Here is a 20,255-nt window from a genome sequence, read left to right on the forward strand (position 1 = left end):
GACGCTAAGGGATTCTCTGATAAACTGCTACCAGTTACTCCCTTAAACAGCCAAGGAGAAACTAAAAATTAATAGGAAACGTTGCAGATAATGGGGCTATTTCTCTACTTTGAACCCCACTTACTCTGGAGCACAGGTAGGATCCTGGGAAAACTCAAAAAGCCAGTGACATGTGAGAATTCTTACTAGAATCAGCTATTCCAAATCTTTGTAGTGTCCAGTCATGAGAGGAAGGTAAAATGTCATGTGTCCTATCCTTTCTAAATCTAGGTCACTTGGTTATTGATCCTTTCCCTCCCAACAATAACTATTGCTGTCTTTTTGTCTTGTTTTGTGTCCTGAGAGTTTGGCCTGACAACTGTCACATGGGGAGGAAGGTCCCCCAAAATATGGTTGGACAGAAATGTGGGTTGTACTTCATTTGCAGGTAGGATCCTACTGATTGTTGCCAACTCTCAAAATATTTGTCTAAGTAGCTATCTTTTGGCTATTTGGGGGGACATCTGTTGGATTCATGGGTCATTCACTAGTGCTAGAAATATTTATTGTTTGTCCCAGCCGAAACCTGACAAAATATTTGAATTTTTTTTTATAAGTGGGCTTATGGTCAGAAGTTGGCCAAACTGGGGGCTGATAATTGCAGAATAGCTCTTCTTCAGGCCCTTCCCCTAAGCTAAAATGATACTATGTACCCATAAGGGAAGAAAAGCAACCCAAAGACAATCAGCTCTAAATCTACAGCATAGTAATCTTTCGATTTCCATCTTCATTGATGATTTTCTCCCTGATATAAAGAAGCGAAGTGAAGACTATGTAGTTGGATGGGTGGCAAGTCCCTTATTTGTCAGGTTGCAACCCAATGCTTGAGGAATTAAAAACAACTGCCTTCATGTTATAAATTGTTTACAAAAACAGAAATAGTACCTCTAGAAGCAATTCAAAGGCCCCCTATCTTTTTTTATTAATCCCTAAACGTCCCGTATTCATCTCAAAAGGATTGTGGATATTGTAAAAGATTTGGATTTAGGGAACAAAAGTCCTTCTTGGTATACCTTGAATTCTTTCTCTATACCTTTTGTGATATAAAATTATGTATTTTATCCTCTTTAGGAGGAAACAATGTCATTCTTACAAGAAAAAAAGGGCTAATTGAAAACCAGGCCTATGAAAATCTTAAAATTCTTGCCACAACTGCTAGTGAAAAGCAGGTACCTTAACTTACTTCCTCTGACAGAAACACAATGTGGATCGCACTGTTCTTGTTTAAACTCGTGAGTTTTGCATTATCAAACCAGTTTTGGAATAAAGGTGAGGTTCAGTGGGGTGAGGTCCCGAGCCAATGACCAAGAAAGAATTCTTGAAATGTCTTTGGTACAAAATGGTGGTTTATTAACATGCAGGGACAGCACTGGTGGACAGAAAGAGCTGCTGGCCCGGGGGTGGTGAGGGATGGCTGATTATATACTAAGGGGTTAGGTGAGGGAAGGAAAAGAGAGGTTTCAAAATGTTATCAGATTTCTAGAAATTTCATTTAATTTCTATGACACTTATATTAATAAAATGCATCCATATAAATATAACCTAAGAGGGTTTAGCATTACTTTTTATTGGTGATGTTTCCCATGTAATTTAACATAATGGAATAAACCAGTTAGTTTAACATCTTCCAAATGGAAGACAAATCCTTTGAGATTTTGAAGAGAAATCAGAAAGTTTGAGGTCAATTCCATTATGATGAACTCACATCAGATATGTAACCGTGAACATTTTTAGGTTTTTGTTGTTGTTGTTGGCACATCTATAACATTTTATTCTGATACTTTTGCAAAAGGTGGATTTATGGAAAGGATCTTATGAAGTACTGTTGACCACTGAAACCACTGCTAAATTACAAGGTGTCAAGCCTCAGGTCCATAATTCACAACTGATGAAGTCTCGCCTGACATCTGATCCTTTGCAGAGATGGAGACTTCAAAAATCAAATTGCTAAGAAGACAAGTAGCCAATGTTAAGGTACACTGCTTCCTCCAAGAAGTCTGACCAATAATCTTTCTATCCTCCTCTCCCTAATTTTTACGCTATGAAGTTCTTTATGATTATTTTGTCTACCTTTTGCCTTGCTCTGTCCTGGAAAGATAATGCTATTGTTTAAATATATCTGGCCAGGGGTGCCTGGGTGGCTTAGTAGATTAAATGTCTACCTTCGCCCCAGGTCCTGATCCCAGGGTGCTGGGATTGAGCCCCAGGTTGGGCTCCCTGCTCGGTGGGAAGGCTGCTTCTCCATCTGCCACTTTTCTGCTTGTGCTCTCTCTCTTTCTCTCTCAGATAAATAAATAAAATCATTAAAAATATATACATCTGGCCATTGCAAGGGGGATAACCCAACCTTAAAATAATTGGTAGGTTTGCCACTATGCTGGTAATCCTGTAGTTCTCCCTGTGACAAACTTTTCCCTGATTTCCAATGCTTCAGCTTCTCTGGAACAAACTCAGCCCCCGATCCTTGATGTCATACTATCTGACCCTGGGGGTCCATTTCCCTGTCTTTGGGTAACAACCTTAAACCCAGGAAACCTTGCATCCAGGCTCTGTCCAAAGAATGGGACGTAATGCAAGGTTAACCAGAGTAAAACTGCCTGGGATCTATAGATGCTTAAATTTTATAGATCTCCCTGGCTGTCACTTTTCTAGCTCTAAGTCACAGACACAAATGGGAAATATCAGAATGCATTCATGACCAAGTATTAGCTATTTTTGGCAGATTCCTACTTCCCTGGCTAGGAGTAAGTCCCAAAGAAGCTATGACCAGGAACCTCTGGTAAACTCTTGAAGATATTACAGAGTCTGCTGCTAAAGCAACAGCTGCCCAACAACTACAGAATCCCTAGATTCTCTGGCCAAAATTGTTCTGGATACTAAGGTAGCCCCTGATTATTTTTTCAGTGGAGTAAGGAGGCATCGTGCTGTGGTGAACACCACTTGCTGCACTTGGACTGACATTTCTGGGGAAGCTGAGACTCAGCTGCACAAAGACCACTGAATAAGCCAGTTGGATTAAAAAAGTGAGTCATTCAATGATGGCTTTCATTGACTTCCTTGATTCTGATTGTTTTGGGTCTTGGGGACGGTGGCTTTGAAGTAAACTCTAGACATTGGGAATTACCCTACCTGTAATGATCACTGTAGCTTCATGAGTATGTTGTATTCTCTCAAAAGCCTTAAATGCATGTTCACAGCCTTAATCACTAACTAAAAGATCTCCCTAAGACTAGAATATCAGAAAGGGAATGAAGAAAATGACCAGCTTAAATAATGTGAACCAAATACTGTAGCTTAGAATACCACAAAGAGATTCAGCAAAAAACACTCCAAGAACTCCACAGCGGTGCCTTACGTTTTGATCTCATTCTGAGAGTCTGACTAAAAGTGTGGGACAGATGGTTAGGACAACAGGCCCAAGGGGCACCTGGGTGTCTGTTAGTTGTGTCTGCCTTCAGTTCAGCTCCTAATCTTATGGCCCTGTCTAGCCCCGAGTTAGGCTCCCTGCTCAGTGGGGAGTCTGCATCTCCCTCTGCCCCTCCACCCCCCCCACTCCTGTCCTCCCTCTCTCAAATAAATAAATAAAATCTTAAAAAAAAAAAAAGACAGCAGGCCCAAAATGGAGTCACTTAAGCTAAGCTTCCTATCACCATATAAAGGCTTAAAGTTTTGGCTCTTCCAGAAAGGCGGCCTTAAATCAATCAGTCAGGACCTGCCTGATCAGCAATAGTTAGGTAATCTGCCCAATAGATTCTGGCCATCCCCTAAAGGAAGGTTAGCTTGCAAATAACCAACTGGCTTTTTTTCCTAGTGTAAACTTCCTATTCCTGCTCCCATCTGCCTATAAAACTCAATTTGGACAGTTCCTCAGGACTCCTTTCCATCTGCTAGATTGGATGCTGCTTGATTTGTGACTCTTTGAATAAAGCCAATAAGATTTTTAATTTCTTTTTTTTTTTTTTAGAGAGAGCATGCATGTAATTGGGGGTGGATATGGTGGGGAAGGGCAAAGGGAGAGAGAGAATCTCAAGCAGGTCTTAACCTCACAACCTTGAGATTATGACCTGAGCAGAAATCAAGAGTCAGATGTTTAACTGACTGAGCCACCTAGGTGCCCCAAGTCAATAACATTTTTATGATTTACTAATAATCTTCTTGTAAGAAAACAATTTACCAATAATCCATGATGGGAAAGTACTGTTATTGATAAGGGGTCATGTTAGGAACAAAGTTGTCTGGTACTTTAACTGTAATGAAGATTTTAAAGTAAGTCTCTCCTAAATCATTGTGACTTGGAGAAACATCCCAAGGATATTCCAAAAGCAATGACTGTTCATTATGGTGGGTTACAATAATAAAAATTATTAAACTTTGTTTGGGATTCTCTTTCAAAAGAAAAAATATGTCTGCCCTTAAGTTTCTACCGAACAGGTCACTTTTTAATTTAGAGCTTAAAGACAACTATTTTAAAAGTTCACTCATTTTCTAAATAAATTACATGTATATAAAAAATATACACACTTAACTCACCATTCTCAAAAAGTGAAGAGCTCTAGATACATTACTTCCTTGGAGACGGTCTATTCAACTTCCATAATTTAAAACAACTCCAACTCTGAGATCTGTTTATTATAGAAAAATTGATCCATAAATTTAAGTGAAATTTGTATATCATTAAACAATTTTTCCAAATAATTGACTACTGTTGAAATGGCCTTGTTTACTTAAACAATTAAATTAGCATTTAATGAGAAAGAAAAAAATTGTAGCCAATTAAAGACCAAAGCAAAAGACACAGTGCATTCATTTTTCAGCAATTAATTGATAACTTGCTTACCATGGGTAATCTAACAATTAACCAGGGAAATATCTCTAGGAAATAGAAAGCATTAACGCAAATGTGTTCTTGACTTATTCTTTTCAAATCCATTTACCACATTATCTAATCTGGCATAAGCAGAAAACCCCTAGGAAAAACACCTCTAAGCCTTCTGGTGTTGGGAGCCCTAATTGTTTTGGCAACATAAATTGCTAAAGGAATTTCTAAAGACACTTCTCAGCCATCACAAGCATCAGAGTTATTAAAACAAGGACAACGAGTTTTCTAGATGCTGATCTGTGTGCTGTAGACAGCTCTCAGTACGTTCTCAACCTGTGTGACTGCTGCTGTACTAGAGCTCACACCCCCGACAATGGCCAGAGCCATGCATGGTTATGGGTATCACACTCAACACCACCTACACCACCAAAAAAGCATATTGCAAGTGACCATGAGAGAGGTCATTAACCTTGACTTTCCTTTAGTTTCTATTTTTAAAGTCATTTGTAAATTTTTAATTTGACCTTTTAGCATTATTTCAAAATTGAATGTGACCCAAAGTGGGACATTGTGCTGTATCATTATACCACTATTATGAATAGCTGAAGTAGAACTGAACTTTGCAATTCCTGTGAGTGTGATTCATGATGTCTGCCTCTACAGGTAAAATTTAAAGACTCATCCAGTTGTCCGGGTATTCAACTAGTGTCCTTTATATGACATTTGACTAATGGTTTGTGTGTGTGTGGAGGGGGAGGAGACAGGAAACATTGCTTTGACATAAATATCTAGATCAGGGTTTCTCAACTTGAGCGTCATTGATATTTGGGGCAGAGCAGTTTCTCTCTGGTGGAGGGCGCTCTCATGCACTGTGGGATGTTTGGAAGCATGTTTTCTCCCCAGTAGATACCAACAGCAGCCCCCCAGTATGACAACCAAAATTTCTTCAGACATTTCAGAGCAAAATTTCAAATAGCCTCTCCTTGAGAACCGCTGTCTAGATCATCACACAGTATGAACTGCTTAGGTGTACATCAAGTGGTTATGTAGGCAAAGCCCTGGGAACCACTTATTCACACTGATGTTCCCTTACTGACAAATTATGTACTTATATAATCACTTCTGGCTCTACTCAAGTTTTTCACTGAAAGAAGAGGGAATCTTTATACATGAAAAATCACCTGCAGGAGGCATATTTTTCTCTTCTTCAGGAATAGCCAAATCAGGTGTTCGACGAAGAAATTTATATGTTGCTAAAAATTTGTAGTTCATTTTTTAGAGGCAAATTGAATCTATTTGTCTGAAGGATGTGGCATTAATCACCAGGAAAATGTTTTTACATACACAAGATATCCTTATCCTGGGTTTTGAAATACAAAACAGTCTCACGTGTTTTACAGGAAAACAAATCTGGTGTTGACTCATAGTTCATCTGTTTATGATACTGTCTTCATCTGGGCAGATAGTAGAGAGAAATTACATGAGTTCTATTAAGGTTTAAACACTACCCATCTATCCCAATAGAACAGTCACAAAAAAAGATAATTTTTCTCAGTATCACCATTACCTTCAGTGTGTGTGAAATTATTACCTCCATCTACAGAAAACCAATGGACCATTTTAACTATTTATTCCACTCAAGTTGTCAAACTAAAACAGAGTGAAAATGCCAGTAATTTACAGCTAGGTCTTAACACACTTCTAGCATATCACAGATGGAAACGCATCATAGTCAGCTTTCATCAATAAGAGAAAAATAGCTGGCCAGACCAGGGTAGGCCAAAATCTATGTGGATAAGCCCTCACCAAAAGGAATTCACGTTTAAGTTTTCATTAAATATATTTTTTCCATCACTTTTCCTGCTGTTAATGTTTGACAGTACTAATCTTTTATTTCTGCACCCTGAAGAGACCATCACTGGGTCTGGCACTGCAAAAGTATAGTCAACAAAATGTTAATTGAATAAATGGATCGATAATAGCTAATTCTGTTTTTATCAGATAAGACTGTGACTATAATTACACAGCAATGTGACTTGTATGTAGTGAGACAAGGAAAAATGAAGTACATCTGTGATATTTTTTGGTCTCAAAAGTTAAAATACATTGACATTTATCAAAATAAGCATCTGCTTTATAGAAGTGCATAAGGTATAAAGATGTTTGTAAGCAGAAACGCAGGTGAGACAAACTAGAGAATGACTCAAGATAGTTTAAAAACATACCTTAAAAACATACCTTAAAATACCTTTTTATAAAAACAATTTAAATGTAACAGGCTTATAGAATACTTGTAAAATACAAAAATAGATGTTAAGGAATTTGCTTAATTCTCATAATTCCATTTCCCGGCTATAATACAGTTTAATATATTGGCTTACTTTACATAGAAACGTTGCAGTCAGTTCACATAATCGAACAAATATATCTGATTCTTTAAGTTGACAATATATTAGGAACATTTCTAATGTTTTAAATATTCAAACACATTGTGAAGATTTCACGGCAATATACTGAGAATGGCATAACTGTATACTTATTACTGGCTCTCTCAGTTTAAAAAATATTTAATTGCTAACTATGACCTTATTTAGAAATAGAGCCATTGCTCATGTAATAAGAGGAGGTCATACTAGAATATTGTGGGCTCTCACACCATTATGACTGATGTCCTTTTTTAGAGGGGCAAAACTGGACGCAGAGACATACAGAAGTAAGATGATATAAACAGACACAAGAACACATCCATCCACCAGCCCCGGGGGAGAAGCCTCGGACAGACCCTTCCCTCCCAACCTCAGAAGGAATCAGCCTTCCTGATGCCTTGATTTTGGGCTTGTTTCCTTGCATATTCTTCTAGCAAACTAACACCCAACCCACACTGCAGATCTCCCTACACAGAACTCCCTCTCCCTCACCAGTCTGACCATACCTTGACTAACACTGAAAAGTTTTATCAAGACGTTTTCATCTTCGACTGCCTTCTATTTCTTCCTGTCTATCCATCTCTATGTCCTTTCGTCCAGCCCATAGTCTTTGTAGGAGCCTTTTTTTTTTTTAACTTAGTAAAAGTTAAAAGACCATTGGAATAGTAACAAAAGCTATTACTGAATGGTTTCTATGTTCAGGCTTCATGCTAAATTAAACTCTTTACATTAATTATCTCCTTTATTCCATGTTAATGGACCCATGGCCATGCAGTAGCATCTCTATCCTCTTCCTGTTTTGGTTTCTCACATGGGTGGTGTCCTGTGTGTTTCAGACATCCATTATGTGTTGAGGATTCTGCTACTCTGACAGAAATCTTGAAAAATGATCATGTCCCAATGTGGAGATTTAAACAGCTATACTCTAACTACTGTAGTCTTCAGAAAAGAAGATAAAAATTGGCATTTGGATGGCATTTATTCCAGGAATTGTAATTTTCTCTGAATTGAATTCCATTGGAATTTCTCTCAAATTTTCCCAGTATGTCAATTCACTGAATAAATCTCCGCCCTCTCCGGGAGCTCTAAGGAGTCAAACATTAACTGTTCAGATGGTCCAAAAGCCAAATGGGATGCAAATGTTACCAGGTGAGTAACAGCAGGAGGCAAGGACGGTCATGCTGCAATCTGAGGGCGGAGCACGCAGCAGCTATTGGGAGTTGAGGAGCAGAGTCTGGTGGAAGCCAGGGTGGCAAGGACTTGGGTGTCGGGGCAGGTGGCCGGGCAGTGTGTGCAGCAGGTGAGGCTGGCTTGGGCAGGCCACAGCCCACTTGAGGGACTGGACTGACAGATCTGGATCTGGGAACAGGGCAGCACAGAAGAGTGTCTGGTGAGGCAAGGTAGGATGTGTCAAGAGCAGAAAGGGAAGTTAATCAGAGGAGAACGGGCTGACAGCAGCCTTGGATTGTTGTCATTTAGGTTGCAGCTGCTGGTTAACGCAGGGCTCGTTTGGGGGAGACAGCTGTCAAAGCCTGATGTTAGCAAACCTCCTGCATAAGCACTATGCAAACACAGCCGGAGAGGAGTGTGACAGGGAGAATGAAGTTGTGTGTTTCTTCCTTTCCTTTTTTGCTCTCTAGAATCTATTTCTTCCTATCAGGGACAGAAATTGGATTCTACTCTGAACTCTTTAAGGGACCACCTAAGAAATGTGTGCTCTCAGATTTTTAGGTTGGGAAAGATGGAAAAGCCTAAAGAACTCTGATGTTTTAACTAAAGTTCTGAAAAGGGTGGAGACATGCATTTCTTAATTCATGCCCAGGTGTTCTCCATCTAGAATGTCTGGCCTTGGTTCATGCTTTGTAAGATTCTGCACCCAATTCCGATGCATAAGGTTTTCTCCCACACCACCAATCAGTTCTCAGGGACTAGCTGGGTGTCCTATGACTCAACTCAAATGTGATACCATCACCCAGAAATAGCATCGGATTCCACAGGTGAAAACACAGTCCTACAAGCCTGTCCCCACATCAGATGCTACTCCCAAGTCCAGATTGTCACCTGTACTTCTTACTCACTAGCCTGTAGAGCACAGCTTCCCGCATCTACCCTCTCTGGTTTGGTTACTTTGCAAGAATAGCTTACCAAACTCAATAACCCATTTCCTCATTAGAATACTAGTTTATTACAAAAGTTATTAAACGGTAAGAATGAACAGTTAGAGAAAGAGAGATATAAGGAAAATTTTCCAACAAAGGAGCTTCTTCTGTCCTTGTGGAGTCAGGGACCTAGTACACTGGCATATGGAAGCATTTTGGTTTACTAAACTAGCAATTCTCTAAACCCCTTCCTTTTGGGTTTTTGTAGAATCTTTATTACTTAGACATGATTGAGTCCTTGGCCATTTGTGAATGATTCAACATCAAGCCCCCTCCCCACCGTAGAAATCATGGGGTAGGACTAAAATTTTCCAACCCTTCAATTATGGTTGATTCCCCTAACAACAAGCTCCCATCCTTAGGTGCTTTCCAAAAGGCACCTGGCATAAAAGACACATTTATGGCTTATGGCTCTTTTTGTTTAGGAAGTTACAAATTTGGTTTTGTTTTGTTTTTTGTTTTGTTTTGTTTTTTTTGTTTTTTGTTTAGATTTGATTTGAGAGAGGGTGTGTATGTGTGCATGAGCAAGGGGAGAGGCAGAGGAGAGAGAAAAGTTTAAATGGACTCTGTGCTGAGCATGGAGCCTGATGATGGGGGGGTGGGTGTGACCACAGCCCTAAGATCACCAGAGCCCAAACCAAAAGTTGGACATCCAACTGAATAAGCCACTCAGGAACCCTAGGAAGTTCCAAGGTTTTTCCTAGCTTTGTGCCACAAATGGAGATGAGGACCAAATGTATATTTCTTACTATAAAGTACAATATCACACTCTTTCAGTGTAGAAGCTTTCATTGTTGCTTTCTGGTTTCATTTTTTTTCCTGCTAGAGAAACTACTAATGTTTTTCAAGTGTGACATGGATGTTTCATGCATTCCCAGAGACTTTGTCTGTCTACTGCAAAGGCCCAGTGTCCTTTTATATACAGTATAAAATTTTTTTTTTTTTTTAATGCATGAGGCTCAGTATTGAATTTGCTCAAACTGCAGCTGACAGCAACAGCCGTAATCCTGTGTGTATTTCTTCGGGGAGTTCATTAATTATATTCACAACTGTGTTGCAGTAAAAGATTATGTGCTTGGATTTCCCTAGTTTGAAGTTCATTCATCTTGTATTCTGGTAGTGCTCCTTATGCTTGCCGCTGCCACTATTCACTTCCCATTTCTTCTCCAACCACACCCAATCAAAAACTAAACATTTGCAAAGCAACCAAATTTATTTACCTAGCAGATATTTATGTTGTATCCCTTCACTTCATTCAGCAAGGATTTTCTGCTAACTTAGATATGTAGAGAAAAATGGTTGTTTCCAACAGAGCATTCATCTAATTCATTCTTTCAATCAAAATGCTCTGAGTGCTTTTTTTTCCCCCCCCTCCTTTGTACCAGATGCTATGCTAGATGCTGGGAATATGGTGGTGAACAAAAACAGTCTCTGAGTGGCATTTACCAGGATGGGACTATAATCTAGTGATAATAGCTGTATACTTGAGGGTACCCTATGATTCCTGTCAGTTAAAACTACTGCATCATCACCCCAAGGCTGGACTTCCAAAGTCATTGAGCTTTATAAACAAATTTCTGGGGAACCTTGCAATTGCCAATGGAAGTACCAGAACTGGTATATCAAAAGTCTGGGGCTGGGTTTTCCCAGTCCATGTCTTGTACATGCAGTGAGATCTGCTGGCATCTTGTGTGTAATCAAATCCAGCCCCACTGAATTTCCTCTGATCCCACAGCATGAGAATTAATCAGCTACACAGTCCTTTTCCAATCAGAAAGGGAAGCTATACACAAAGACTTATTTTCCCTACGAATGTGTATAAGATCACCATTTTGTTCAAATATTCTGCTTTGGCTTAACACTTGATAATGCTGTGGTCTTAACAGCCAGCAGGCATGGCATTTGGCTCTAACACCATGTAATCTTGGATGAATTTACTGAGAAGCTGTGCTCATTTGACTGTTAAATAAATCTTAAAAAAAAAAACAAAAACAAAAAACAAAATGAAACTTATTTGAAAGGGAGAGAGAGAAAGAGAGCAAGCATAGGGGGAGGGCCAGAGGGAGAGAGAGACAATCTAAGGAAGACTCCCAATTAAGCTTGGAATCTGATGCAGGGCTCAATCCTATGACCCTGAGATCATAACCTGACCCAAAGTCAAGAATCAGATGCTTAATCCACTGAGCCACCCAGGTGCCCCATATGACAATTTAGTTCTAGGTAGCTGCAGGGCTGGCTCTCCAACAGGGATTGATGGAATCCTCCTACCCTTCAGTCCCACAGGGATGCCAGAGTCCTGGATCAAGTCCAAGGAAAGAACAGGCTCCTTCTCTCCTATCCCTCCCTTCCTCTCACACTGGCACAGTCCCGTCTGTATGCAAGGCACTAGGGATAGAAAGTTGGATAAGACACAGCTCTGCCTACTCTAGTAGGAGGACCCACAAGAATGTACCTCATTTTAATGTAACATAAAGAGTCAAAAAATTACAAATAATAGCAAAGCCCTGAATTTGTATTAGGACTTCAGGATGGGATGAGGTTTAGTGAAAGAAAAGCCTGTCATGGGTAACTGTCTAGCCATTATTTGATAATAAAAACAACTTTGTATACTTATTGTGAATACAAAGCCAGATTTGAAACAGTATTACAACAAAGCAATACAGCACAGTGGTAAATGGCTCATGAAGGAAGTCTGTCAAGATTTAGTATTCTGGTGAACACAAAGGAGGAAGTGATCAGTTCTCATAGATTCTTGGAGAGGTGATATACTTGAGCGGAGTCTTGTGAGATTAAGTATAGACTAGGGAGTAATTTTAGGCAAAAGGAACACCATGAAAAGAGACCAAGAGAAGGAAGGCATTTAGGAATGAGGCAGTGTGGTGCATTTGCCTAACTCCATGTTATTGATTGATATGGATGGTGGATAGAGGACACGTTTTGGGAAAGATGATGGAAACAGGGCCAAAATCATGGAGTATTTTGTATGTAAGACTGCACAAAGGAAACTGGTGTCATACAGAAATAACAAATCTTATTTTCCATGAAGCTTTACTAATAATTCAAAAATGCAATAGTGGGAGAGAGATGTGTTAAGAAGGTGGAGAGGATTAAGGAGTGCAATGGTGAGAAGCACCAGGTGTTGTATGGAAGTGATGAATGACTAAGTTGTATAGCTGAAACCAATATTATATGTTAACTGGAATTTAAATAAAAACAAAAAAAATACAATTAATCATGACATACATGCAATAAAGAGAGAACAGCAAGATTAACACAGCTCTCCAGACTTTTCTTGCTGACTCAGGAGGACATTATAGAGGTCCCAGGAAAAGAGAAAGAAATAGAGGCAGAAAATGTATTTGAAAAAAGTAATGAAAGTATGAAAACTTCCCTAGCTCAGGTAACAAAATAGGCATCTAGATCAAGGAAGCCTAGAGATTTCCAAAATTGGAAGGGACTAAAAGAGACCCATACCAAGACAAATTATAATTAAAAATTAAAATGTTAATAGTTAAGGACAGAGAATCTTAAAAGCAGCAAGAGAAAACTTGTTGCACATAGGGGAATTTCCAAAAGACTATTTTTTTTTGTTTCTTTGTTATTTTTTTTAAGATTTTATTTATTTGAGAGAGAGTGCACAAGTTGGGGAGAGAGGAAAGGCAGAAGGAGAGGGAGAAACAGACTCCCAATTGAGCAGGAAGCCTGACACAGGGCTCCATCCCAGGACCCTGGGATAATGACCTGAGCCAAAGGCAGATGCTTAACCCACTGAGCCACCCAGGTACCCCAGTTTTTTGTTTTTGCTTTTGTTTTTAAGAAAAAATGCAAGCCAGAAAGGAATGGAACAATATATTCAAAGTGCTGGAAAAAAAAATTCTTAATGAAGAATACTCTATCTGGCAAAGTTATCATTCACAATCGAAGGAAAGATAGTTTTCTAGACAAAAAAACTAAAGGAGTTTATCACCACTCAACCAGCCTTACAAATAATATTAAAGAGATTTTTTTAAGCTATAAAGGTGCTAACAAGTAACAAGAAAACATATGAAAGTATAAATTTCACATAGTAAAGGTAGTAGAATAATCATATAAAAAGCTAGCATGGGTTAAAAGACAGCAGTAAAATAAACTACAGTAATTAATGGATACACAAGCTAAAAAGATGTAAGATGTGACTCAAAAATATAAAATAGAAGGAGGGCAAATTAAAAATGTAGAGCTTTAGAATGTGTTCAAGCTTATGTTACCAATTTAAAATAGACTGCAGAAAATATAAGTGGTTATATGTAAGACTCAGGATAACAAGACAAAAACCTATAGTATAAAGAAAGGCATATAGGCATGCTGATAAAATCATCAAACCACAAAGAATGGGAGTAAGAGAAGTAGATAGGTACACATAAGAACTACAAAACAGAAAACAGTTAATTAAATGGCATTAAGTACAGACAAACCATAAGGCACTCTTAATCTCAAAAACAAACTGAGGGTTGCCGGGAGCAGGGGGTAGGGAGAGCGTGGCTGGGTTATGGACATTGGGGAAGGTATGTGCTATGGTGAGTGCTATGAAGTGTGTAAACCTGGCAATTCACAGACCTGTACCCCTGGGGCTAATAATACATTATATGTTAAAAAAATTTTTTTTAAATGGCATTAAGTATATACCTATCAATTAATTTAAATGTAACTGGACTAAATTCTCTCATCAAAAGATACAGTGTAATCCAATGGAATGTTTTTTTTTTAAAGACTCATCCATTTATTGCCTACAAGTCACTTCAGATCTAAGACTATACATAGACTAAAAGTGATAAAAAATGATATTCCATCAAATGTAAAACAAAAGAGTGTGAGGGTATAGTTATATCAAACAAGTAGACTTTAAAACAAAGACTGTAATAATGGGCAGAGTCATAATAACATGATAAAAGGGTCAATCCAACAACAGGATATATATTTTAAAATATATATTTACCCAACATAAGAACATCTAAATATATAAAGCAAATAGTAGCAGGGAGAATTAGAATTAGAATTAGAAGAATTAGAATTAGAATTAGAAGGGAGAACTACACAACAATCCAATAATATAAAGGGACTTTAACATCCCACTTACATCAATGGACAGATATCCAGTCAGATATCAGTAAGGAAACATCAGCCATAAACATTAGACCTGATAGACTTAACAGATATATACAGACCATTAATCCAAAGACAACAGAATACACATCCCTCTCAAATGTATCTGAAACATTCTCCAGGATAGGTAATATGTTAGGCCACAACATAAGCCTTAATAAATTGAAAGACTGGATTCATATTAAGTCTATAAGACATACTACCTTGAACATACCTGATCTCATCTGAAATCATACCACGCACCATTTCCAACTACAATGCTATGAAATTAGAAATCAGCTAAAAGGGGCACCTGGGTGGCTCAGTTAGTAAAGCATCTGCCTTCAGCTCAGGTCATGATCCCAGGGTCCTGGGATTGAGCCCCAAGTCAGGCTCCTGGCTGAGCAGGGGAGCCTACTTCTCCCTTTCCCTCTGCCCCTCCTCCTGCTTGTGTGTGCTCTCTCTCTGTCAAATAAAAAATATTAAAAAAAAAATCAGTTACAAGAAAACTGGAAAATTCACAAATATGTGAAGATTAAACAACATGCTATCAAAAAACAATGGGTTAAAAAAGAAATCATAGGAGAAAAAAAAATCAGTACAACCTAAACTTATGAGATGCAGCAAAAGCAGTTCTAAGAGGGAAGTTCTGAGCAATAAATGCCCACATCAAGAAACAGGAAAATCTTGGGGCACCTGGGTGGCTCAGTGGGTTAAGCCTCTGCCTTGGGCTCAGGTCATGATCCCAGGGTCCTGGGATCAAGCCCTGCATCGGGCTCTCTGCTCAGCAGGGAGCCTGCTTCCCCCTCTCTCTCTGCCTGCTGCTCTGCCTACTTGTGATCTCTGTCATATACATAAATAAAATCTTAAAAAAAAAAGAAACAGGAAAATCTCAAATAAACCACTTAACACCTCAAGGAAATAGGAAAAAAAAAAAAAAAGGACAAACACAGCCTCAAGTTAACAGAAGGAAGGAAATAAAAAAGATCAGCATTAATAAATAGAGACTGAAGAGACAATAGAAAAGATCAGTGAAACTATGAGCTGGTTCTTGGAAAAGAAACCAAATTGCCAAACCTTTAGGTAGACTTTTCAGGAATAAAAGGTAGGACTCAAATATATAAACTCATAAATAAGAGACATTACAACTGTATTTCTGTATAGAAATACAAAGGATCATAAGAGACTACTGTGAACAACTCTACACAAATTGGACTGCTTAGGAAAAATGAATGAATTCCTAAAAATGTACAACATACCAAGAATGAAAGATCAAAAAACCCTAGAAAAACTGAACAGATCTATTACTAGTAAAGATACTGCATTAGTAACCAAAAACTTACTAAAACACAAAATCCGGGACTAGAAAGCTTCACTGGTTAATTCCACTACACAGTCAAAGGATTCACAACAATCCTTCTTTAACTCTTCCATGACAGAAAAAGAAAAAAAAAAAAAAAGAGGAAGAAACATTTCCAAACTCATTTTATGAGGTCAGAATTACCCTGACACACAAAAAAGACAAGGATGCCATAGGAAAAGGAAACTACAGGCTAATGTTCCTATGAGCATAGATGCCAAAATCTTCAACATGGTATTAGCACACCAAATTCAACAACACAATCAAAAACTCAAACACCTGAAACTAACATATGCTGTATGTCAATTATAACTCAATTTAAAAAAAAATAAGCTCACAAGATAATTCTTAGCTAATGTTTGGTATTTCAATAACGAATGTTGGAGATATTTGAAATGAGTCTCAACATTTGAACTGAATCTCAAATTTTGAGATTTCCAGTTGCTTAAACTAAACAAAGCTAGTATGAAAATTGAGATACCAATCTGGGAGATAAGAAATAAAATGTCTAGGGCATACTGCCTGCCTAAGACTCCTGGAATGAAAAAGATGGAGTGAAAGTATTTCTTTTTCTAATCAGAGCTCTGACAGTTCCACTGGTTTTGAAGGAATTAACCTTTCAGTAATACACATTCATTACCAGCATTCTGTGGTTGTTTTTCATGACTAACTGAAATGTACTTTGGTATAAAACTACCCTTTATCCTAATAAAACAATTGAAATGTGCTTGATATACCATTTCAAAGCTAAAATTCAAATATTTTAGAGCAGATATTTAAAAATACCCTTGTTGAATTATCTTTATATTTAGAAATAAACCCATTGCTTAAGCCCTAATATTTAGTCCATTGTTTATTTTTTGTCTGGTGGCACTGAGAGAAATAATAAAACTGAAATGATGATAAAAATAATTGTTATCTACAGTGTATTCTGGCAGTCAAATTCATGGGCTTCACAGCTAGTCAGCCACAGATCAAATTCCAGATCAACCATATTCTCATTGTATGATATTAGGCAATTTGACCTTTCTAAGCATTAGTTTCCACCTTTGTAAACTGGGGTTAGTAATAAAACCTACCTTTAAATGTTGAGACATTAATATGAGAGCAAGGAAACCAAACTAAGTGTTGAGCACTCAACAAACAGTAACTATTATTAGAGTCATTGGATATGTATTTGTAGGACAGGTGATTTTAACCTACTCACATTAATTTCTCTCTTCTTTTTTTTTTATTTTTTTAAAATTTTTAAAAAATTTTTTTTAAGATTTTATTTATTTATTTGACAGAGAGAGATCACAAGTAGACGGAGAGGCAGGCAGAGAGAGAGAGAGAGAGAAGCAGGCTCCCTGCTGAGCAGAGAGCCCGATGCGGGACTCGATCCCAGGACCCTGAGATCATAACCTGAGCTGAAGGCAGCGGCTTAACCCACTGAGCCACCCAGGCGCCCCAATTTCTCTCTTCTGTAGTAGACAAAATGTTTCTTTTCTTAAGCCACTGCCTGTTTCCCTATTCCATGTTTTCTTGGTAGGGCTATGAATCAAGTTGTCTTTTCTTTAAGAAGTGGGTGCATGACCCATAGGAATTCACTCATTAGCTCCCTAGAAGGAACTGACTCTTAAGAAGAGAACATATTTGGAAAAGAAACATTTAGGATAATTCATGAAGAACTTATGCATAATTCTTCCTATGCTGTTCCTTGATTCTGGTTATATTTCTCTATCCTTTCTTAGATTTGATGAGCTACCTAGATTTCTTTAACACATTCATTTTTATTTTCAATAGAACAGGTTTTTGATACTTAACAACCAAAGTCCCTCAATGATATATCAATATTCATGTTTTAAGTGTGTATCAATTAACTCTGTATACTAAAAAGCTTATAGAAATTTGGTATTTTCATTTGTTCACTTTTTCTTCTTACCTTTTTTTTTTTTTTCTGAGACTAGCACAAGTGGGGTTGGGATGGGGAAGAGGGGAGGAACAGAGTGAGAGAGAGAGAGAGAATCTTAAGCAGGCTCCAGGCCTAGCATAAAGCCTGATGCAGGACTTGATCTCATGACTCAGAGATCATGACCTAAGCTGAAATCAAGAGTTGGACGCTTAACTGACTGAGCCACTCAATCACCCTCCTACTCTTTCATTTAATGTTATTATGTAAATTTATTCTAATAGTATTAAATACTTTGCAAGCATCATTTTTAATGAATCCATGTCCTTCCACAATAGAGTTCTACCATACTTATTTCCCTATTTTAACATTACAGATATTACCAGTTTTTGCTTTTGTAAATTAAGTACAGGGATGTTTGATAATTAATTTTAATGCAACCTCACCAACTTTGTATTTTCTGTTTAAACTAGACCAAATCATGCCAGAGTGAATAAAATTGGGAATCCCTCAACCTCATGACAGTGGCACATGTCCTGAACATCACAGACTTTCTCATAGCCCTTTCAGCTTGCCCCAGTAAGCTACCAACCACATGCTCCATTTACTTGACATTGGCATCTATCTTGAGAGTATGGACAGATATTTGGAAATGTTTTTGTAATTTATAATTCTATATAAATTTCAATAGACAAGTGTTGGGTATCAAAATGTCCTAACACCTATTGGAAATAATCTCTAATTTTGAAAAAAAAATTATACTAAGATAAACCATCACAGAAGATATTGTAGGTGGAACTCTTTAGTTCACCATCTCTGCCTATACTCCTAAAATTGGCTTTGCACCATGGAATCTAATATAGAACTAAAGAAGCTGAGAAAATCAGTCTAATGAGAAGGTTGCACTAAAATGTATTTCAGGAAACAAGGATGCCAACCAAAAGGTCAACTTGTAATCATCCTAAATAGATTGGTGACTATGTCTTCCTTATGCTTCAGAATTAACATATTTTTTATGCTTTAGAATCCTCAGTTCGTTCTGAAACCTGAACCCAGAGAAATGATTACTTTTTATAAATGTAGACATTCAGGGTTCAGGTGGCTTACTGTGCATATAAAAATCACAGAAATCTGTTACAGTTCATATAGTATTCCATTTTTGGAAAAGTTCCAGTGAAAGTCTTCGTGTGTAGAGAGGGAACATGATTTGAGTTTGCTATTGTTTGAAGTTTCTTAACAAGTTGTAGAAATGGTAACAGTACATTTTATTAACCCAATTAAAGCAACTTCTTGAATCAATTCTGGTAATTAATATATTTACTGGGCATCATAAATTCATTTCAGTATTAACTAAAATTCAAATTAACTTCATTATCTTCCGTTTGAAAACACTTTTCATTAACACTTTTATTTTGGGGAATAGTAGAATAAGATTAAGTGAATCCAATTTTGATTTTGTGATTAGATTTCTCCAAACCAGGTCTACTTTTCTTGGCATGTGTTACCCCTCTGCCTCTTCCTTTTGATAGACTGATATTTTTCATTGTTTCCAGGAATGTCACACCCACGAACATATTTACTTAGTGTCATCAATATCAACAAAGTATCAATGACTTCATCTGTCCATTTGTTATTTTCACCCATCTCTTCAATCACTATTATAAAATATTGAATCCCTGATATTTTAAATAAGCAGTTAAATAAGCTGTGTTTTGTTCACAAGACCCCTTTAGACTCCTAAAAATTACTGAGGACCCTAAAAAGCTTTTGTTTATGTGAGTTATGTCTATTGATAATTACCAATTTAGAAATTAAACCTGAAAAGAAATGGAATTATCTCCTAACTCATGTAAACCAATTACATGTAACAATAATAACAAATGTTGTATGAAAAATAAAACTATATTCTAAAGCAAACAACTAGTGAGAAGAATTGTGTTGTTTTATATCTTTTTAATCTTTGTTGGACTCATATCTACTTCTGCCATCAGTTTGTTCCAATATGTTGTTTTGGTTTAAGCAAATGAAGACAATCTGGCCACAAACATATAAGTAGTTGGGCAAGGGAAAAGAATATTTTAATATCCCATTCAGAGATAATTGTGAATAATCATTTTAGGTATTCAGCAAAACCTGACAAATGGTTGTTTCTGAAAGGTTAATTGCAACTGAAGTTTTGTCAATCCTCTATTTTGTTAATATCCCTTGCTCTCTCTTGTATTTTGACTAGATCTTTTATCCACACATTTTTTTTAACATCATGCATTGATCGCTTAAACAATATTGGTTTTACTCTGTTAAATATATTGCTAAAGACAAAATATTTTAAGACTTGTTAAAATGGCAAGGAAGAATTTAATCAGGATGAGAGAAACAGGTTTTGAGACCATTACAATAGGGAGTAGAGATCAGGCTCAATTCTGAATATAGCACAGACAGC

General features: G+C 37.4%; 1 long non-coding RNA gene across 1 annotated transcript; it reads left to right on the plus strand.

Moving 5' to 3' along the window:
• The first annotated feature begins 349 nt into the window (after positions 1 to 349).
• On the plus strand, positions 350 to 3,063 carry LOC116873619. The gene is made up of 3 exons (XR_004383863.1): positions 350 to 427; positions 1,832 to 2,013; positions 2,944 to 3,063. It is a non-coding gene; the product is annotated as an uncharacterized LOC116873619 (long non-coding RNA).
• The last annotated feature ends 17,192 nt before the right edge of the window (positions 3,064 to 20,255 follow it).

Source organism: Lontra canadensis, unplaced genomic scaffold (assembly GCF_010015895.1).
Source record: "Lontra canadensis isolate GAN:19392208 unplaced genomic scaffold, GSC_riverotter_1.0 scaffold34, whole genome shotgun sequence".
Taxonomy (NCBI): domain Eukaryota; kingdom Metazoa; phylum Chordata; class Mammalia; order Carnivora; family Mustelidae; genus Lontra; species Lontra canadensis.